The 21,691-nt window shown below is 37.8% G+C and overlaps 1 pseudogene; it reads right to left on the bottom strand.

The window, feature by feature from the left end:
• Nucleotides 1-5,256: 5,256 nt before the first annotated feature.
• Nucleotides 5,257-21,691, bottom strand: part of LOC114266095 (enoyl-[acyl-carrier-protein] reductase [NADH] 1, chloroplastic-like) — a 74,091-nt pseudogene continuing 57,656 nt past the window's right edge.

The following is a 21,691-nucleotide window of genomic DNA, read 5'->3' as shown; positions in this document are numbered from 1 at the left end:
AAAGTTTATTTTATTATAGGGTTCAAACCCTTTGATTTTTTTGTTTTCATAATTTCCGCTAACAATTATTATATTACATTCCATTTTTATTCTAATAAACTAAACATTACTCAATATTATTTTTTAAAAAATCATATAAATGAAAAAAAATTTATAGACAAAAGATTTATATAGGAAAAAAATGTTTATAATAAAGTGTCAATGACATTTTTTAAATTATGAAGACAATAATAGATTGTATTTTGATTGAAAATGAATTAACCAAAAGAAGTTATATTATTCTATATATAAATTTGTATAAAATTCTTTTGGGAAAATTAGAAAAAATAAAAAAATAAAAAAATTAGGGTTTGAATCATGTAACAAAATAAATTTTTAATTTTTAATTTTATCAATTTAAATTCTAAACTTTTGATTTGTTTTTAATCTAAACCATTTGTCTATTTTTGTTAAATAAAATAGATGAAAAAATTTATATTTAGTCATTAAACTCAATGTAAGTGTGTAGATTGTGATTTTTTTTTCTTTTTTTGTTAGTGTTATAATTGAAGATGTCTTGTTTGGTTATAATTTATATAGTGGTCATTTTAGTTATGAATAGAAATAATTTGATTATGAAAATTTATAATATCAATACCATAAAGTCATAACTTGTATATAATACACCCTTTTTAGAGGTGTACAATAGAATGACCAATTTTAGTAGGTTCCTTGTAATTACAAGAAAAATTTATAACATAGAGATTATTACAATTTTAAGAAGGAATATTATTATAATTTATAGAGAATATATATGATATAATCTATATATAGAGGAGTACTAATATAATTATCAAAATTTTAGAGACATGTGCCCTTAGTCCTACACTGGCTCCGTCTAAGTTCCATTTGGGAAGAGCTAAACCAAACTTTTTTAGCTATTTTAATCACAAAAGACAAAATAGGTTATTTTAGCCACAAAAGAATAAAATAGGTTATTTTAACCACAAAAAACAAAACATCACATCCAACCTATAATCATTGCACATTTCTTTCACAAAAAAAGTCAAAAAATCTTTCTCAAACCAAACCTTTTAACTCATGTTAAAATAGTGAAAAAGCCAAAAAGTCAACCCCTTTCCAAACGACACTTACGTGTGATATGGGTGTTGGTGGGTATAGGGCTCAGAATTTGATTTGTAAGTTTAATACTTACTTTTTTTTTTAATTTTTTTTATTGTTTTTATTTTAAAAAACATAAATTCGTGAAGCAGGATTAGTTATAAGGATGCAAATTACAGTAATAGGAGGATTTATATTTTTTGAATCTCTCTCAATACATCTTTTCTCCTTATACCTTTAATTGAAATTTCTTTGCGGATGATTTAAAAAAAAAAAAAAAGCAGCAACAGATGTCCATCCATGGTTTATGTACTCCTCCATTGTTGTTGCAACACTCACAATACAATTGCATCATGCAAATATATATGTATAGCATTTTTTTTAACCATAAATATATAGTTATACATGCAAAAAAAAGTTATTGCGACCTATATTTACTTATTTAGTGAAAATTACACCAGCAGATCTTATAATTTGTCTCTAATGTTAATTTAATATTTATTCTAATTATATTAAGTTTATTTGTGAATATTTCATACTACGTCAATTTAATATAATTGATAATGTTTTTTTATTTTTATTTTTAAATTTTATAAATTGGGTTTATCCACTTCTCAAAATGATTGAGGGGGATTGGCATTCAATTTGAAATGGTCCATCCATTTTTTAATAGATTATTTTGTCCCTAATTTTTATCCAATTACTTAAATAAACTAAATCCCACATTAAGTTTTCATGCATTTTTTTCTTTTTTTTTTTTTTGCATTTTACCATTCTTTTAAGGTAAGGAAGGATGTGAACCTATGTTCCTTAAGAATGTCATAAGCCATTTCATTAATCCAGTTGTAGTAACCAACATATCTTCGTGTAGTCTGGTAAATATGTTCCACTGCATTCACATCCCATCTGATAAACAAACCCCCCCCCCCCCCCCAACACACACAAAAAAAAAATACTCATGTTTAAAAGAAAAATCACAAAAAAAAAATCTTTAATGTATGGATATATACGCCTTTTTATTTCTTGACTAAAATGCGACTTTTTTTTTATTAAAAATAAAATAAATCGATAGATAGCCTCTAATAATTCGACACAAGTTGTGTGTAACACTGCTAGTTTGACCTAATTGTAACTCTTAAATATTAGTGAACTATATGTTAGACATATTATATTTTTGAGAGTGTAAAAATGAAGTGGTAAAGAAAAATAATAATATTATATGAACAATATTACATTTACTTAAAATCTTACTAAAAACGTCAATGTCCAACTATCATTAGAGGTTTAAATTTTTTTTTTAGCAATCACATTTGACCATTTATATTTTTAATAAAATTTTTAATATGTGTAGAATTATTCATGTCATATTTATTGTCTTTTCATATTACATTTTAAATATTATTTTATGTAGTACAATCACCGACATTAGATATTAATGATGTTCATGTGGGATCCTATATATTAGTGATCAACAATAATAGAGACCACTAATTAGTGCTACCACTAATGATGTGGCAGTGGGTCCCACCATGAATGATTTGATGTTTTGGCCTTGATGTTGTATTTTTTTTTCTTTTTTTATTGAGTGCCATGTCATTAGTGATAATTTTAGAGCTCCAAAATTAGTGGTCTCTATCATTGTTGATTAATGATTATGATGATATTTAAAATATTATATAAAAATATTATAAATATGAGATTATTTAATCTTAATCAGCCATTGTAGGGAATCAATGAAACATTTTTGGATGGAATTGATTCTTTCAACTTTATTTTATTTTTTTTTTTTAATTTTTAGATGGGGTGATTTTTAAACTTTAAAATATGATTTCCTGTGGTCTTTTCAAATCCATATAAAATCTTATTAGATGATAAGTAATAATGAAAAAATTGTCTTACAGAAATAACAACCAATCTCGAGTTCAATTGTATTTACATATTATTAAAAAATCCAAATAAAACATAAATTTTAATTAGTTTAAAATGTTTGAACTCATAATTTTAAGTGAGATTAATATATTTTTCAAATATAAAACTTGTAATTTTAAATCAATCAAATTTTAGATTTGTATTTTGTTTTGGAGTAATACTCATTATAATTCATGTTTCCATATTTGCTCGGTTATCACTTAAAAATTAACATAAAAATAATAAATTTCACTATTCAAATCAATAAAAATTCTCGAGACCACATGGATCATGATTTTTTATTTTTTTTTTTTTTTTTAGGGCAAATTACATATACACCCCTCCAGGTTTGACAAAATTACAGATACCCCCTGAGGTTTGAGAAATTACGAATTCCCCCCTGAATGCTATATTTGCATAAGAAATTAAGGGGTAATTTGTTATAAAATATAAACCTCAGGGGGTAAATTGTTATGAAAATACAAACCTCAGGGGGCGGGATGTAATTTCCGAAACCTCAGGGGGGTATCTGTAATTTTGTCAAACCTGAAGGGGTGTATATGTAATTTGCCCTTTTTTTTTTTTTTACATTGTTCAATCAAATCATCATTAGACAATTTTTGTGGGTCTATATTTTAGAATAAGAGACCATGCTTCTCATATGATTAATTTTATTGTTCACCTTTTTATATTTTTAATGTTATGATAATGAAAGCATATCGATTTCACTAATTATTTAGTCGTTGTTGCCTCTTGTAACCACTTGTCAATGAAAACTTTAACAATGAGATTATTATAGTCTGGTTTGGTAATGTTTATAAATTAATTTATTTGTCTACAATAAATTGTTTAGTAATGATATTTGATTGTAATTGTAAATTATAATGCTTTATTTTTTATTTTTTATTTTATTTTTTTACCTTTTCAGTTTGTGACCAAAAAAAAAAAAAAAACAGATTTTTTGACATTACAATTTATAATTTTTTTTTATAAATTGTCTTAATTATAACTTTTGAGAGCATTCTAAACATTTTTGTGATAAAAAAAAATTTATATGACAACTTATTTAACTGAACATATTCAAATTTTTTCACAGGTAGTGAGAAGTTGCACCTAATTTTTTTTTTTTTTGTCACAACTAAAGAGTAAAAAAATGAACTAAAATATGAAAAATTCCTATTAATAAAAATATAATCAAAACCAGTTTCTATGTTATATACCAAACAAGGTGCTGAATTGTTTTGTAGGGAAAATGGATCTGCTTACCACTCAAATAGAGGTTAAATCGAATCCAAGGTTTTTGTAAGTCCTTTTTCTTTATTTTTTTATTTTATTTTAGTGTTTAGTCGATAGTTTACCCTCCTTCTTCTTCTTCTTCTTCTTCTTCTTCTTCTTCTTAGGTTTTTCATGTATTTCAATGTATGAACTTATAATTTTATAATTACTACAATGTTATATAAATTTATATAGGAATCTTTTGAGTAAAATTGAATTGGCTAGTTGAATTAGTATACTACCTGTTTAATTTTTAATAGTTTGATAGAATCTAGAGTCAAGCCTATTCAACCTCTCTTTTACTAGAGTTTTTTAACCAAGTTATTTTTAACTTATTATTTCCTAAATCTAAAGAACAATGCTTCCATGACCATCCTTTTTTTTTTGGTCTTTAGTGAATTTCTTTTATAATTTTATTTTTAAAATTTTAAATTGTATTCTAATTTTTTTGAAAACTACTTCTGCACAAAAATAAAAACAACAATACTCAAAACATCAAAAATGAAAACAATACCAATCAGGCCTCCCACCATCACAAATGACAAACCACTACATTGATGCTACCGAAACAAGCATTCAAAATCAACATTAAACATTATTTCTACAAAGAAAAAAAAAAAAGGATCAAACTATCCTCAAGGACTACCCATCTTTCACAATCCGTCATAATAACGCTAGCGAAATAGCAACTACAAAAAAGAAGCGAATTATCCTTGTAAATGGGATGCGAACTGAGCTATTCTAGGATGATACAACCAAACAAAAGAGAAAGGGAAACGGGAACACGCAAGATTTATTTCTGCTAATAAAAAATTTCAATAAATGCCACTCGATATTTGTCATCACTACCTCTAGTTGCCTTTAGGAATGTTGAGATCTGCAAATACCGGGCTGTCAACTCCTGCCCGGTATGCACACACACACGTATAGATATGGATATCATGAAAGGTAACTCAATTACACCAAAACACACTATGGGACACCAAATGAAGAACAGTAAAGGGACTTGCCTGCAGAAAGTTCTTTCTGCAATGGGGCATTAGCCATTGAGTAGTCGATCATCATATCAATAAAGCCAATAGCTTTTTGCAGCACGACTTCTTAGTGGACCTATATATAGTTCCAATATGTCTGCACAATGATGCAAGAAGAGAGGATAAAGCCAGTAAGATGTTAAACATGTAGTCCAGCAGATATATAATTGTCTCATTCAATTTTCCGAAGATTGAGAACCCATCAGGCATCTAGAAGACATGATTTGTCCCAAAAAAATAAAAAAACCAAATACAACAAGTGATGATAAAAAAATGTTTCAAACTATTGAACTACTTGAATTCATGGAATCCCAATCAATGGTGAAGTATGAGTGACAGCTAGGTGTCATCCTCGGGGCTTCAATTCCTTTACTGAAATGACAAAATTTACAGATACAAACGATTTGCTTAAACAGAGTATTCGATGGGGCTTTGGATGACAGAAAATTGACTTAAAGCAATAATCAAATTGATCAGCAAAAATGAAAATAATGGATGTTTTCGAAATTTTTTAAATAATTTATTTGCATAACTAATTTATTTGTATACTTGCAGAGATTGTGTTGACTCTGATTTTGTGCTTTCTTCCAGCTTCAAAAGCAAGCACCTTCATCAAGCACAGAAATGAGACAAGCCATCAGAAAACATGAGAAATAAAGGATGCTAAATTTGGTGAGTATGAAAAACTAGAGGGGGGAAAAAAAGGAGAGAGGAGTCCAAAAATACTTTTGTATCACTCTCGAGAGCAACATTTGTTGAGCTCATGCCTCTACCATATCTGCATGTAGAAACGTTTCAATTGACAGCATTCGCTCCTTATGTAATTGGTCAGATGTACTAACGACAGAATTGAGTAAACAAGACAAAATGGAAATGTACCCTGGAATGATCCTTTCAGAAGCAATGTAAGTTAGTGAAATTGATGCACCTCTCATAATCACAAGCCAAACTCAATAGTGCCATGATTTTAAAACAATGAAGAAAAAAGGAAGGCGGGGAAATGGAAGAGAATTGTACCTGGATTCATTATGGGAAGGAAATGCCTGAGTAAAGATATAAATGAATAACTTGAAGTAGAAATTGTTGCAAGATATCCATTTGTTGATGTCTCCGAGAGAGGTTTGCTTACCTGCCCATGGTTTTGAAAGGCAGCAGTCACAGAGCTGCAGCAGAGCAGCAGTAGCGACAGCAGCCGTGCAGCCTCAACAGCAGTCACAGCATGGAAAAGTTAGAGCAGCAGCTTCAGCAGTCACGTGCGAATTAGCAAGGCTAGGTAGTTAGTTTGTTAGAGATTAACTATAGTTTAGTTAGACGATTATGGTTAGGTTAAGTGTATCAATCTTGTATATATACTATCTCGTCAGTGTAATAGATTCATTCAATAAAATCAATAAAGTTGATATCTTCTTGTTTTCTCTTTATGGTATCAAAGCACTAGGCTCTTGCGAGCTTCGATACTTTAGAGAAGTTCATCAATGGCTTCTCCAAACACCATAGCTGCAGCACCATCATTCTTTTCTCCTTCTGCACCATCTTCTTCTTCTTCTATGTCTTCATCTATCACACTGCCATCAAATCTCACATTATTAATCTCAAATCTTAGTGCCTTTGTCACTACAAAGCTTGACTCATCAAATTACATAGTCTGGAAAAGTCAGTTGCAGAATATCTTGCGAGCAACAAAGCTTCTTGGTTATGTGGATGGATCTGAGGTATGTCCTCCATCAGTTATGTTAGATTCAAACAATCTTGAATTCTTGAATGCAAATTACACCTTATTGAGCACCATTGATGCTCACCTCTTGAGCTACATAATTGCAACTCTTTCTCCTTCTATCTACACAACTGTGATTCATTGTCAAACTAGTCAAGAAGTCTGGAGTGTTCTTGCCAAGAGATTTACCTCTCTTTCAACGTCTCACATCTATCAATTGAAGAATAAACTAAATCGAATTGTAAAGAAATGATCCACAATGAAAGAGTATTTGAATCAGTTCAAATTAATCTCAGATCAGCTTGCCTTGGCTTCATCACCTGTTGATGATGAAGATTTAGTCCTCTTAATCTTGAATGGACTACTTGAAGAATACAATGCTTTAAAAACCACCATACGAGCTAGGCCAGAACCTATCTCCATGGATCAACTTAGTTCTTTACTTTGTTCATAATCTATCCATGTTGAATCTACTCTCAAGCATACTCAGAAATTCTAGGTTCCTTTGCCTACACTACTAAAAGGAGTAGTTATTCTCATAGAGAAGGTCCTAGAGGCTCTTATAGGGGAGGTCCTAGAGGCTTCTATAGGGGCAGAGGTGCTTTCAGAGGTAGAGAAGGGGTAGATTTCGCAGTCAGCATAGTCAGTTTCAGAATCAGAATTAGAGAGGTGGAAACACTCAATTTCAGAGAGGCAGAGCTACAACAGGCTATAATACACATACAAACAGTCATAGCTACAATACAAACAGTCCTACTATGATCTGTTAAATTTGAGAAAAAGGAAATCACACTGCTCTAGACTGTTGGTACAGACTAGATGCAACTTTCCAGGCTTCATCTCAAAACCATTACTCTAGTCCTTCATCCTCTACCAGTCATCATAAGGCCTATGTTGTAGCCAACACAGTTCCACAATCTGAAGCTAGCTGGTTTCTTGATTCTGGAGCTACAACTCACATGACACATGATCTGAATAACCTCTCTCTATATCAACCTTTTCATGGCTCAAATCAGGTAATAGTAGGTGATGGAAACACACTTCCTAGTGCTTATACTGGTAAAGGACTCCTTCTATCTCCCCCTTTTTCATTCCAACTTAATAAACTACTTCATGTTCCTACTCTTTCTTCAAATTTACTTTCAGTTCATCAATTGGCCGTGGACAACCATTTTATTGTTACTTTTGATGAAAATTCTTTTATTATCCAGGACAAGAGTACTCAGAGAGTCCTGTATAGAGGCTGCTACTCAAATGGACTATATCCATTCAGTTCATTCTCTGATTCTGCTGCATTCTCTTTTCAAGCTTGCCTCTCCTGCTCCATTACTCCAGCTCCTCCAAGTTGGCATTTTCGTCTTGGTCATCCTTCACACAAGAAGTTTCATCACATCAATTCTCATCATCACTTAGGTTTTACATCTTTATTTTTATCTAATAAAGGCTCTAGTTTGTGTGAACATTGTTGTGTGTCCAAGAGCCATAGGTTACCTTTTTGTATGTCAAATTCTACTGTAAACAAGCCTTTAGTTCTCATCCACACTGATGTTTGGGGCCTCTCGTCTTCCTCTATTTCAGGCTTTAAATACTATGTGTTGTTCATTGATGATTTTAGAAAATTTACTTGCCTCTTTCTTCTTCATTATAAGAGTGAAGTTTTTTTTCCAAATTTCTAGAGTCCAAAGCTTTTGTTGAGACACAATTCTCTACTAAACTTCAAGTTTTAAGGAGTGACAATGGGGGTGAATATCTAAGCACTCAATTTTAGGTTTTTCTTAAACAAAAAAGGATTGAACATCAGGTGACCTGTCCTCACACACCCTCTCAAAATGGTGTGGTTGAGAGGAAACATAGGCATTTCATTAAAACCACAATTACTCTCATGCATCATTCTTCCCTTCTTTTACTCTACTAGTTTGATGTTCTTACTACTGCAGTATTTTTGATTAATGGACATCCTACTCTCAAACTCAACAATCTTACCCCTTATGAGGTTCTGTTCAAGCAAAAACCTGAGTACCAGTTCTTAAGATCTTTTGGATGTAAGTGTTATCCTTGGCTCAAGTCCTATACTACTCATAAACTCCAACCAAGATTCATTCCTTGTGTTTTCATTAGCTATCAACCTTCTATTAAAGGGTATAGATGTCTTGATTCTCAATCAGGCAAAGTTTACATCTCTAGACATGTAGTCTTTGATGAGTTTTGTTTTCCCTTTAAGGCTTCTTCTTCTTCTTCTTCTTCTCCTTCATCTACAGTTTCAATTGGTTAAGTTTTTTTGGCTAGCTTCCCCTACTGCTACATCTCAGTCTCACTCTTCTTATCCATCTTCTCTCTTCCAGCATCCACAACATCTCTCAAATCCTATCATCTCTTCTTCACTAGCTTCCTTACATCAACAAGTTCCATCTTCAGTTGTTGTTCCTTATCTTTCTCCTCTTGTTCCTCATCTTTTTACTGATCATTCTACTCAAATTCCTATCTCTTCAATTTCTATCAATCTTCCTTGTGTTTTATCTACTGCTCATCCCATGATTACCAGGTCTAAATCTAGACAGCTTCCTTCTTCTTCCACTTTTGTCTCTCTTCTTGCTTCTACTGCTCACTTTGAACCTTAAACCTATTCTGAGGCTGCCCCATCTTCTGTTTGGCAGGCTGCTATGCTTGGTGAATATGCAGCTCTTCAAAAGAAAGGTACTTGGACCTTAGTCTCTTTACCACCTGGTAAATAGGCCATTGGCTGCAAATGGGTTTATAAGTTGAAAAAGAATTCAGATGGCACAATAGCTAGACATAAAGCTAGATTAGTTGCCAAGGGCTTTCTCCAAATCGAGGGAGTGGGTTATCATGAGACTTTTAGTCTTGTGGCTAAACAACCAAATATCAGAATTCTTTTGTGCCTTACTCGTCATTTTGATTGGCTAATCAAACAACTTGACATTTCCAATGTTTTCCTTCATGGGGTTCTTGAAGAAGAAGTGTACATGGTCCAACCTTAGAGTTTTGGTCATGCTACTCAACCTCATCTTGTTTGCAAATTAAACAAAGCTCTTTATGGCTTAAAACAAGCCCCTAGAGATTGGTTCTCTACTTTCTCAACTTTTCACCTCTCTCAGAATTTTGTTCCTAGTCAATATGATTCCTCTTTGTTTGTTCAAAAGACTCCTAATTCTATTACCATTCTACTCTTATATGTGGATGATATACTTCTCACTGGCAGTGACCCTCTTTATATTACTTCTTTGATTCAACAAATGCATGCCACCTTTTCTATGAAAGAACTTGGCTTTATTAACTACTTTCTTGGTATTTCTGTCACCAAGTCCTCTGCTAGATATATTCTTTCTCAATAGAAGTATGCTTAAGAGATTCTAGCCAAAGTAGGCATGAGTGATTGCAAGTCTTACTCCTCTCCCATGGCTACTAAAACTTCTGCTCTTTCTTCTGATGCTGACTTACCTTTTATTCAACCCTCTCTTTACAAAAGTTTAGTAGGTACTCTTCAATATCTAAGTATCACTCGACCAGATCTTGCCTTTGTGGTTAATCATGCCTGCCAATTTATGCAAACACCCTTGAATAGTAATTTTACCTTTGTCAAAAGGTTGCTCAGATATCTTAAAGGCACATTGGGCCATGGTCTTCATTTCTCTAGTGGTCCTTTTATTCTTAATGCCTACTCTGACTCAGACTGGACAGGAAATGTGCTTGATAAAAGGTCCACTATTAGGTATTATGTTTACTTTGGTCCCAACTTAATTTGTTGGTCAGCCAAGAAGTAGTCAACTGTGTTTAGGTCTTCCTCAGAGGCTGAGTATAGAGCCTTAGCTCTGACCTTAGCTGAACTTAGTTGGATTGGTATGTTATTGGTAGAGATTCACATTCCTGTGTTTGTTCCCACTCTTTGGTGTGAGAACTTATCTGCTATTGTTATGTCTCATAATCCTGTGTTTCCTGCTTGAACTAAACATATTGAAGTGGATTATCATTTTGTTCGAGAGAAAGTTGCAGCCAAGAAACTTCACATTTGTCACATTCCTACCACTGATCAAATAGCAGACATTTTCACCAAACCTTTGTTTGTGGCTAGTGTGGACTCGTCTTTTTCCGCGCCCCGCCTTTCGGAAAGGGTTTGAAAAGAAAGCCTCACAGTTCGGACTCCCGCGGTTCTGAATCTAATTTTACAAAGTGCAATGTGAAACTGATAATCACTAAAGAGTCCAAATCCAACAAACCTTTTTGGAAAATCGATTTTAAGTCAAATAATGCCAAAATTGGACTGCTTTGCCAGATACAGAGTCGCCACCTAAATATTTTATTTTTGAAAAATCTAGAAAACCCTGACTTGTGCCGAAGGCCACGTGTCCATCATCACCAAAGTTGCCTCAGCTCGGGAACTTGGGTACGAGAGGGGAAGATCCTGAAATGAGCACCCCCGTTCGTTCGATCAAAGGATCGGCCTCTACTAATCATGATATGTTCTTTTATAAACATTATATGTTCTTGTTCCGGTTATTAACCTAACCTTACTATGTGACACATACAAGCAAGTATAGACTAGTTGCAAGGCTTGGAACAATTCAACTTCATGTTTGTTTGTGAAAATAGTTTGAATTTGCCACCCTCAAGTGGGCTTAAAAAAATGCGGATTTGCCACCAAACATAGTGGGCTTAAAACATGATTTGCCACAACAAAGTGGGCTTAAAACGCACATTCGTTGAATCGTTCCAATTCAAACAACAAGCCTTCATCCACAGGAATTCAGACAGTTTAGCATTTAAGCATATAGCCTCATGGCAAGCATGCGAAACATGGCGATATGGAAATCACACTCATGCAAGTCTGCTAAAGAATAATAACTTACCGAGTACTACGAGCCAAAATAGAAACTAGTTAGAAAGATGCATGATCCTAACTATACAAGATGCCTCTTGTAACACATGCAATGATGTAACTAAATAGGCTCGGCTACTTAATCATGGTATTTGCAACACCTTGATAGCATGCTTTGAAACACGTGTTCAAAGAAGTATTGAAATAACAATGCAGCTTGAATGATGCGCAGAGCCCCAGTGCATGCAAGACAAATGAATGGATGCAAACATGCAAGCATAAGGCATGCTAATTGAAATTGTCCCTAATCTAACCATCAAAAGCGATTAAATAAAAGGGAGAAAGACGTGGGGTTGTAAAACATACACACACGCACGCACACTTATTATAACATTATGCCCTTGCGAAGGAGGGTTCAAATGAATAATTTAGCTAATCTAAGCTAAGCTAATTAATGCAAAACAAAATAAAGAAATAGCTAAGCTAAGCTACTTAATTATTACAAAAATCAATTAACTAATCTAAGCTAATCAGCTACATATTGCGCTAATTAATTAAAACTAAATTAATTAGGTACAAAACCAGCTCAAAAATAACAATAAGCACACTGTTCTGATTAATTAAACTTGAGACGCATCAAATGCACATGCGCGCGCTTGTTTTCCACCCGGAATGTCATTGCTTTGCTGCTGGCTGCCTCTGTTTGCACAGTTGAATTTTGGTATGCTGGAAGGGCATTGTTCTGAGAGTACATCAGTGGCTGGCCGGCCACTAATGGAGGTTGCCGGCCATGTGCCTACTGCAAAAGGGCATTGCCGGCCATCTGTGAAAGGTTGCCGGCCATCAGTGTATGGCCTGCCGGCGACTGATGAACAACCTTATTCTGCTGCAACAAAGAACAACATAGAGCAGGAAAGAAGTAGTTTCACAGGTTGTATGTATTGTGTTCCATTCCTTATTATCAAAACATCTCCAATGAGTGGTACTCTTGGCTCCAAAACCACCAACCAAACATTTTCAATGCATGATGGCCAAAGAACCAAGGAATATAACTTCATTAGATGCAAAAAAACAAGACTCAAGACCATCACCCTATCATGTGTGATCAAGGGCAATGGAGGCCAAAGAGATTGGCTCATTTCATCACTTTGAGTATGAAATGCTCCAATCTTCCTTGTGTTCAATATAACGTCTGATTGAACACATGCAATGCAACACAAAATGCTTATCTTGCTCAAGTTTTACTTATCACCTTTGTTTACTCATTTTAAATTACCAACTCATTCTTTAATTGGTTTAGTCCATTGGTGAGAGTCCTCTAAAGAGAAAAAAGTGTCAACCAAGGGATGATGTAAGGCAAAAGAGAGTTCATGCCGTTGATAATGAACCCTCAAAGAGGATTAAACCATTAAGCATAAACTCTATCTCAAGCTTAAAGAACCCCAAACTTGAAACAATCTTCAAAAGCAATTGAAAGAGTGAAACAAATGAGGATATGACAGAGCTATATATGCTGAAATCATATACATGCAAAATGACACCATAACATGCAACCAACTCATGACCAAAGGTTCAAAACACTAAGTTAGTGAAGGAAATTGTACCACAACTATGCCAAACAAAGCTCAAATGACCCAAATAGCTTAAGATAGAGCTAAAGTAGGTCAAAATAGAGCCCAAAATAAGCTGGACTTAAGCTACAAATTGCTAGAAAAACATGTTAACATATGAAGCTATCTAGACATGCAAACAAGACACAAGGCGGGGAGGCTAACCCCTCCAATTTTAGACTTCAAAACATGGTTTTTACCATTGAAAAACTTCTGAAATGCAGTGGTTAAAAGGCCAAAAAAAGTTGATCTAAAAGCTTTGAAAAAAAGGCACAAAAGCTTAAGAAAATCAAGTAACAAAAGGGTGAACCACCCATAACTCAAAAAAGGCCTTAAACCACCATTTTTAAACCATAAAAATAGAGATTTTTAGAGGTCAAAACCAGCTCAAAAATAGTATGTAAAGATGGCATAATAAGTATTTAGAACAAGAGTAAAATACAAGTGTTGTACCTCTTGAAGACAAGATACAATTTAAGCAACAAAACAAGCCAAATCAAGCCAAAATCCTCTTCTAGAACTCAAACAAAACCCCAAGATACCTCAGCTCCAAGGTGGTCAAATTTGATCAAGGATTCATTTGCAAAAGTGTAGAGAAACTAGACTTTAAGGTACAAAATAACAAGAGAGAGAGAGAGAGAGAGAGAGAGAGAGAAAGAGAGAGAGAGAGAGAGAGAGAATTTTTGTATTCAAATTTTTCTAAACCACCCCACATGCAAGAGAGGGGTAATATATATAGAAGATGCAAATTCCCTTTACAAAGATCCAGCCACACACGTGTTAGAAGATGCATGAACCTGTGTATACAGCTGGCACAAAATATCACAAAATATTTGCTGGAAACACTAATGGCCGGCCGGCGATTAGTGATGGCCGACAAGGCTTCATTGATGGCCGGCAAGCCAAAAGCCACGGCCGACAGTATAGCGATCCCGGTTGTCCCTTTACTGTTCTGTTGTATTCCGGACTCAGTTCCGTGAAATTGGTAGTTGTATCTATCTTGTTGTCATCCTTTAATTCCGTTTGTTTGAGTTATAGGATGTGTTGGGCTTGTTTCGAACAGGTGGGTTAAACCTTGGTTTGAAATCTTGTTGCCAGGTTTTTGGTCGTTCCGCTCGAGCGGGTCTTTTTGCACTCGAGCGGATATTGCACACTCCCAGTTTTTTTGTGTCCCTGCAAAACTTCTGCAGGTGTGATTTTTACGCTCGAGCGGGTTTCTTTACGCTCGAGCGGGTACTCTGGCGCTCGAGCGGGTAGTACCTTCTTGGTGTAAGTTCTGGGAGGGGGAAATCTACGCTCGAACGGATGTGCTTTATTCTTGTGTCTTGGCGCTCAAGCGGGTTTTCTTGCGCTCGAGCGTACCTAGTTTTTTGTTCTTGACGCTCGAGCGTTGTGTTCTCCGCTCGAGCGGGAATGTCGTATATCAGTTGGCAGCTGGGCGTTTTAAATTCACTTTTTACATTCTCTCTCTCTCTCTCTCTTACTTTCTAAAAAGCCATTTGAGAGCTTCTCTCTTTAGAACCTTGCTTTCTCTCTAGGTATTGATCTAGTAAGAGTTGTTTCCTCACCTTTGGCCTTCACAAAAAAGTTATTGATTGTCGAGGGCTATCTTTTGATCCGAGAAACTCGTGGTTTGGAGCAACTTCGTTTTCGCCATCTTCTTCGTTGGGTGTCATCTTTTGAGGTAGGGATTCCTACTCACACTATGGACATTGACCTAGATATTTGGGTATTTGTATAAACGGTTGATTTTGGGAAGTTAGGGTTTGAAAATATTGAAAGGGACTTTTTTTATTTTGATTCAAAAATATGTATTTTGGGTTTCAAAATAATGATATTGTTGTTGGTTATTGATATATAGGCCATTGGGTCAATATTGGGAAATGGGGTAGAAAACCCTAATTTGTTGTATAAATTAATTGGTATAATTAATTTGGAAAAATTATAAACTTATGGAATTGGGTTGGAAATAATAAAATTGGCTCATTATGTTGTGAAATGGTGGAGTTGGATTTATAAATCGCTCACTTTTGAAAACATTGATATTTTATCTGTTGGAGCTTTTATTATCTGCTTAGAAATAATTGCTTGGACTACCGGTGGAGGGTAGTTTTGATTGTTGTAGACAATGCATGATGATTAGGCAAACTAAAACTAATCAGTTGGATATGTCATAGAGTATGATAGTTGATAGAATACATTAACGTTATGTATTGTTTGATTGTGTATATGACCTTTGTGTATATACGTTGTGTGTGGGGGGGAGGAGATAGAGGATGTACTCCACAGTTTAGGGGAAGATAGGGGATGAACCTCTAAACCGGATGTTGTTTGGGAGGAGATAGGGGATGGACTCCACTGATACAGCTCATATGCTTGTCAGATAATGTGTTGATATAGCTCATATGCTTATCTTTGGAAGTGTTGATACAACTCATATGCTTATCATTGGAAGTGTTGATATAGCTAATATGCATATCTGTTGAAATGTGGATACAACTTGTATGCTTATCTGTTGAGATGTTGATACAACTTGTATGTTTATCTATGGTAAAATGGGAAATGTTTAATATGAGTCACTGTCTCATATAAGTGGTTGGCCAGGTTCTGAGCCGTTGATGTAAATTGTGAAATTGATAAGAATGGAAATTGAAATGAAACATGAATATAATGGTCATGAAATGGAAACGAGTTATGAATTGGTTTATGAAAATTGAACATTTATCAATTGCTAATGTCTTAGTTATTGCTCATATTGTGTTTAGCATATCTCTACTGGGCGTTGGCTCACCCTTTATGGGACATTATTTTCAGGTACAGGTAGTATGCCACCTCCAAGGACATAGCTTGGGTGAGGGTGGGAGTTGAAGACTCTTTTTTTTTTTGTTTATTTTGATGTATTACTTGTAAATTCAAGCCAAGGGCTTAATATGTATTGAGTTAGCACTCTTCTTTTTGTAACCAAGTGTTAACTTGGAAAGTTGTAAGCCCATAGGGCATTTGCTTTTGTTGTTAACATGTAATACAGTTGTAAGAATTACTCTGATGAATAGCAATGGTTGGTTTCTTTTATATCAATGCATGTTTAAGGTAATGGGTTTTAAGTATTTTTGGAGGGTGTTACAACTTGGTATCAGAGCCTACCGGGTTCGAATACTTTGGGTACGTGGGAAGTGATTAGGATCACAATGGGTTTGTCTCGCTTGATAGAGACTTAGGTGTAGTGTCATATGCTATGTGCTTAATTGATAACATGCTTATGTGACTATGTGGGTGTGGGATTTAATTTCTAGGATGTTGATTGGATCCTTGGGTTTCTGTGAGTCTTGTTGGAAAAGCACTTGATCAATGCTGTTTCTAACCGGAGCTCTAGTAACGCCTCCGGACTATCATTATTCGAAAATGAAATTCGTAAGTGCTTATGTGTTTATGTGCTTACGTGGAGTGAATTACTGTTATCCATGTATTAGGACGCGAGTGTTTAGTTCTGGCACATTTATGAATGTGCTGACATTCTTCGTTACCTTTATTAGGATGTCAGGACGAGGACGTGGTAGACGAGGCAGACGTGGTAGGCAGGAGATGCCTTTATCGGATGATATTCCGGCACAGCAAGAGGGGGTTGGCCAGGCCAATGTGGCCAAGTCAGTAGGTCAGGAGGCTATGGGCGCTTTAGCCCGAGGGATAGCCGATGCTTTGAGGGAGTCTGTGGGTATTTTTCGAGCTGAGAATCCAGTTCAGGCTCCAGTTCAGGCCCAGGTTGTTGAGGCAGGGCCTTCCTTCTTGAAGAGGGAATTCTTCCGGTCCAATCCGGACGAGTTTGTTGGGGATCCGAAGGAGCCACTTAAGGCTGACGAGTGGTTAAAACAGATGGAAAAGACGTTCGAGATGCTTGGCATCGAGGACGGGGCTTTGAAGGTGACCTTGGCATCCTTCCAGCTGAAGGGAGATGCGGGTCAATGGCGGAAGTATGAGAAGGGTAGTGTTGGTGGTTCATGGGAGGCATTTGTGAATACGTTCCAGGAGAAGTTTTTGTCTTCAGCTGCTAGGGAGAAGCTGAGGGAGCAGTTTTGCCAGCTTAAACAGTAGGGCTTGTCAGTGGCCGAGTTTGAGGCTACTTTTACTAGTCTGTCCAGGTTTGCACCTGAACTGGTGGCGTCCGAGGAACGCCGTTGTCTTGAGTTTGAGTGGAAGTTAAAGCGTGGACTCAAGTTGAGAGTTGGAGGGTCCTTTATCCGAGAGTACAGACGTTTGGTTGATGCTGCTGCTCATATGGAGATTATGATGCAGGAGGAAGATGAGGGGCAGAGAGGCTCCAAGAGGAGCCAAGATGGTCAGGGTGATGGCAGGAGACAGAGGGGCTCTAACCCTCAGCATTCTCAGGGCGGTTTGGCTAGATCGACCTTTCCAGTGTCGAGTGTGGGCTCTGGGAGAGGTAGTCAGGGAGGCTTGACTTGTTTTGCGTGTGGCCAGCTGGGTCACAAGTCTTCGGTTTACCCGCAGAAGGGAGGGGGTCAGCGAGCTGTTTCTTCTTCAGCTAGACCTCAGGGCCAGAGTCAGGGTAGGGGCCAGCCTTTGTCTTGCTATCAGTGTGGTCAGCCTGGGCACCTGAAGAGGTATTGCCCACAGTTGAGTGCTACTTCAGGAGCGTCTGGTTCTAGGCAGACGCAGAGTTATCAGCCAGCTCAGTCTGTGCAGGCCTCGAGGGCCAATCCGGGAGCTTCGTCATCCCAGTCAGTGCAGCAGTCTTTTGCTCCTAGAGGTGAGCAGGTGGATCAGGGGCCTACAGGGCGCGTGTATGCTGTTACCGTGCAGGATCTAGTACCGGCTCCATCAGTTGTGAGAGGTACCTTCTTGTTTTGCAACTCGGTTGCTAGTGTTTTGATTGATACGGGTGCATCTCATTCTTTTGTGTCTGCTACATTTGCATCTGTTTTGGAATTGGAGTTGGCACAGTTAGCATCTCCTATATGTGTAGTATCGCCTGTTGGTGGTGAGTTGATCTTAAAACAAGGTGTTAGAGGTTGTGATATAGAGGTCGCCGACCATAGGCTTTCTTTTCCTTTTGTTGTCATGCCCATGAAGGATTTTGATGTTATTTTGGGTATGGACTGGCTATCGTCATATCGGGCTGTTATTGATTGCTACCGCCAGAGGGTCACGGTTTGTATCTTGAGCGGGGAGTGTTTCCATTTCTTGGGGGATCGGGTTGGTAGTGTGTTGCCACCGATGTATGATCCGCGAGGATGGAATAAGCTTAGTGGTCTACTTGCTAGCTTTATGAGTAGTGAGTGTGATGAGACTCAGATTATATTGCCAAGGGTGGTTTGTGAGTATTCGGATGTTTTTCCTGAGGATCTCGTTAGTTTACCACCTCACCGAGAGATAGAGTTCTCTATTGATCTAGTGCCCGGCACAGCGCCGATTTCTATGGCACCTTATCGTTTTGCCCCAGCCGAGTTGAGTGAGTTGAAGATTCAGCTCCAGGAATTGCTAGATAAGGGTTTTGTCCGCCCTAGTGTTTCGCCGTGGGGAGCACCGGCCCTCTTTGCTAAAAAGAAAGATGGTGCCTTGAGATTGTGTATAGACTACCGGAAGTTAAATCGGGCTACGGTCAAGAATAAGTACCCTATGCCCCGTATAGATGATCTGTTTGACTAGTTGAAGGGTTCCCGTTGTTTCTCTAAGATAGACTTGAGATCGGGTTACCACCAGCTGAGGGTCAGGGAGGAGGATATTCCGAAGACGGCATTTCGTACGCGGTATGGCCATTATGAGTTTCTGGTGATGCCATTTGGGCTTACCAATGCACTGGCAGTCTTTATGGACTTGATAAACCGGATCTTTCGGGAATTCTTGGATTGATTTGTAGTCGTTTTCGTGGACGACGTCCTTATCTATTCGCCTTCTGAGGAGGAGCACGAGGAACACTTGAGAATGGTGCTTGAGTTGCTTAAAGCCCATAGGCTGTATGCCAAATTTGGGAAGTGTGAGTTCTGGCTAGGAGAGGTCAAATTTTTAGGCCATGTGGTATCCGGGGAAGGGGTGTCTGTTGATACATCCAAGGTAGAGGCAGTGCAAGATTGGGCACAGCCTAAGAGTGTGTTTGAGATCTGTAGTTTTCTGGGATTAGCTGGGTATTACCGTCGGTTTGTGAAAGATTTCTCCAGGCTAGCTTCGCCGTTGACTAGATTGACGCGGAAAGGGGTCAAGTTTGTGTGGAGTGAGACTTGCGAAAATTCGTTCCAAGAGTTGAAGGTTAGATTGACCACTGCTCCGGTCTTGATTATTCCAGAGAGAGGGTTGGGTTATGCAGTCAATTGTGATGCCTCACGAGAGGGTTTGGGTTGTGTGTTGATGCAAGAGGGGAAAGTGGTAGCTTATGGCTCACGTCAGTTGAAAATACATGAGAAGAATTACCCTACACACGACCTAAAGTTAGCAGCAGTGATCTTTGCCTTGAAGATTTGGAGGCACTACCTTTATGGTGAGAGGTTCGAGGTGTTCTCGGACCACAAGAGTTTGAAATATCTGTTACACAGAGGGACTTGAATTTGAGGCAGAGGAGATGGATGGAGTTCATTGAGGACTATGATTTTGAGTTGCACTATCACCCGGGAAAGGCCAATGTTGTGGCCGATGCCCTTAGTAGGAAATCCATTAGTGATGTAGCTTGTATAGCCATCCGAGAATGGGAAATGTTGGGCACACTTGGTGAGTTTGATTTGTTTTTGGGCGAATCTGTTGAGGCTGCGGCCTTGTTTTCTGTTGTTGCGCAGCCTACACTTGTGACTCGAGTGTTAGAGGCACAGAGAGGTGACCTTGAGGTAGAGTCCTTCCGGGAGAAGATCTCCAGTGGGAAAGTTGAGAAGGGTTTGACGGTGTATCCCGACCTGAGTGTGAGATATCGAGATCGTTTGTTTGTGCCGGAGTCTTACCGAGAGGAAGTACTCCGAGAGTTCCATCATTCACATCTTGCGGTGCATCCGGGAGGCACTAAGATGTATCGGGATTTGGGTCGCCAGTTTTGGTGGCAGGGTATGAAGAGATATGTGGCTGTTTTCGTGTCTAAGTGCCTTACTTGCCAGTAAGTGAAGGCCGAGCATTAGAGGCCAGCGGGTTTGTTGCAACCCTTGCCTATTGCCGAGTGAAAGTGGGAGCACGTCACTATGGACTTCGTTGTAGGTCTTCCGAGGACTCAGCGGGGTAGTGATGCCATTTGGGTGGTTGTAGACCGGTTGACTAAGTCGGCGCACTTCATTCCTATGCGCGTGAGAGATTCGGTAGATCATCTCGTCGACTTGTATATTCGGGACATAGTGAGATTGCACGGGGTCCCAGTGACGATCCTCTCAGATAGAGATCCTCGTTTTACTGCTAGGTTATGGCAGAGTTTGCAGAGTGCCTTGGGCACTAGGTTGACCTTTAGTACGGCTTATCACCCTCAGACTGACGGGCAGTCCGAGCGTACTATTCAGATCCTTGAGGATATGCTTCGAGGTTCTGTCCTTGACTTTAGTGGGGCGTGGGAGAGGCACTTTCCCTTGGTGGAGTTTGCCTACAACAACAGTTTTCAGTCTAGCATCGGTATGGCACCGTTTGAGGCCTTGTATGGCCCACCGTGTAGGTCTCCAGTGTGTTGGGCGGAGGTGGGTGATGCACCTTTGTTGGGTCCGGAGTTGGTTAGGGAGACGACGGAGAAAGTTGAGCTTATCCGTAGGAGGCTTGTTACAGCCCAGAGTCGCCAAAAGAGTTATGCCGACCGTAGGAGGAGGCCTTTGGCGTTTGAGGTAGGTGATCATGTCTTCTTGAAAATATCACCTAGGCGAGGTTTGATGAGGTTCGGGAAGAGTGGGAAGCTATCCCCTCGGTTTATTGGTCCCTTCGAGATCCTTGAGAGGGTAGGCGAGTGTAGACACCCCATTTTTGACCGACCTTAAGACTCAGACGTCACCGATTGAGCACTCGGTGATATTGCATATTGTGCTCATTCAGAAGTTTCAGAGTCTCGGCTACGAGCCTTGCCTCCGGACTTCCGGGCTCTTTCGTGTCTTGCCTCGGTTTGCAAACCAGGCTCCCTTTTCTCTGTTTTCTCTTCCCGAAGGGAGGGAGAGGTCTCGTAGATCATCTCTCAGTGGCCGTAGGCTACATTTCGTGGTCGTAGGCCGTTTTTCCCGTTTCGGAGCCCGGTTCCCGGTTTTCGGAACCGTCGGCC

This window comes from Camellia sinensis, chromosome 10, assembly GCF_055761805.1.
Source record: "Camellia sinensis isolate YWXY chromosome 10, ASM5576180v1, whole genome shotgun sequence".
Classification (NCBI taxonomy): domain Eukaryota; kingdom Viridiplantae; phylum Streptophyta; class Magnoliopsida; order Ericales; family Theaceae; genus Camellia; species Camellia sinensis.
Note: the sequence above shows the minus strand (reverse complement) of the source record. Positions and strands in the feature narration are given on the sequence as shown.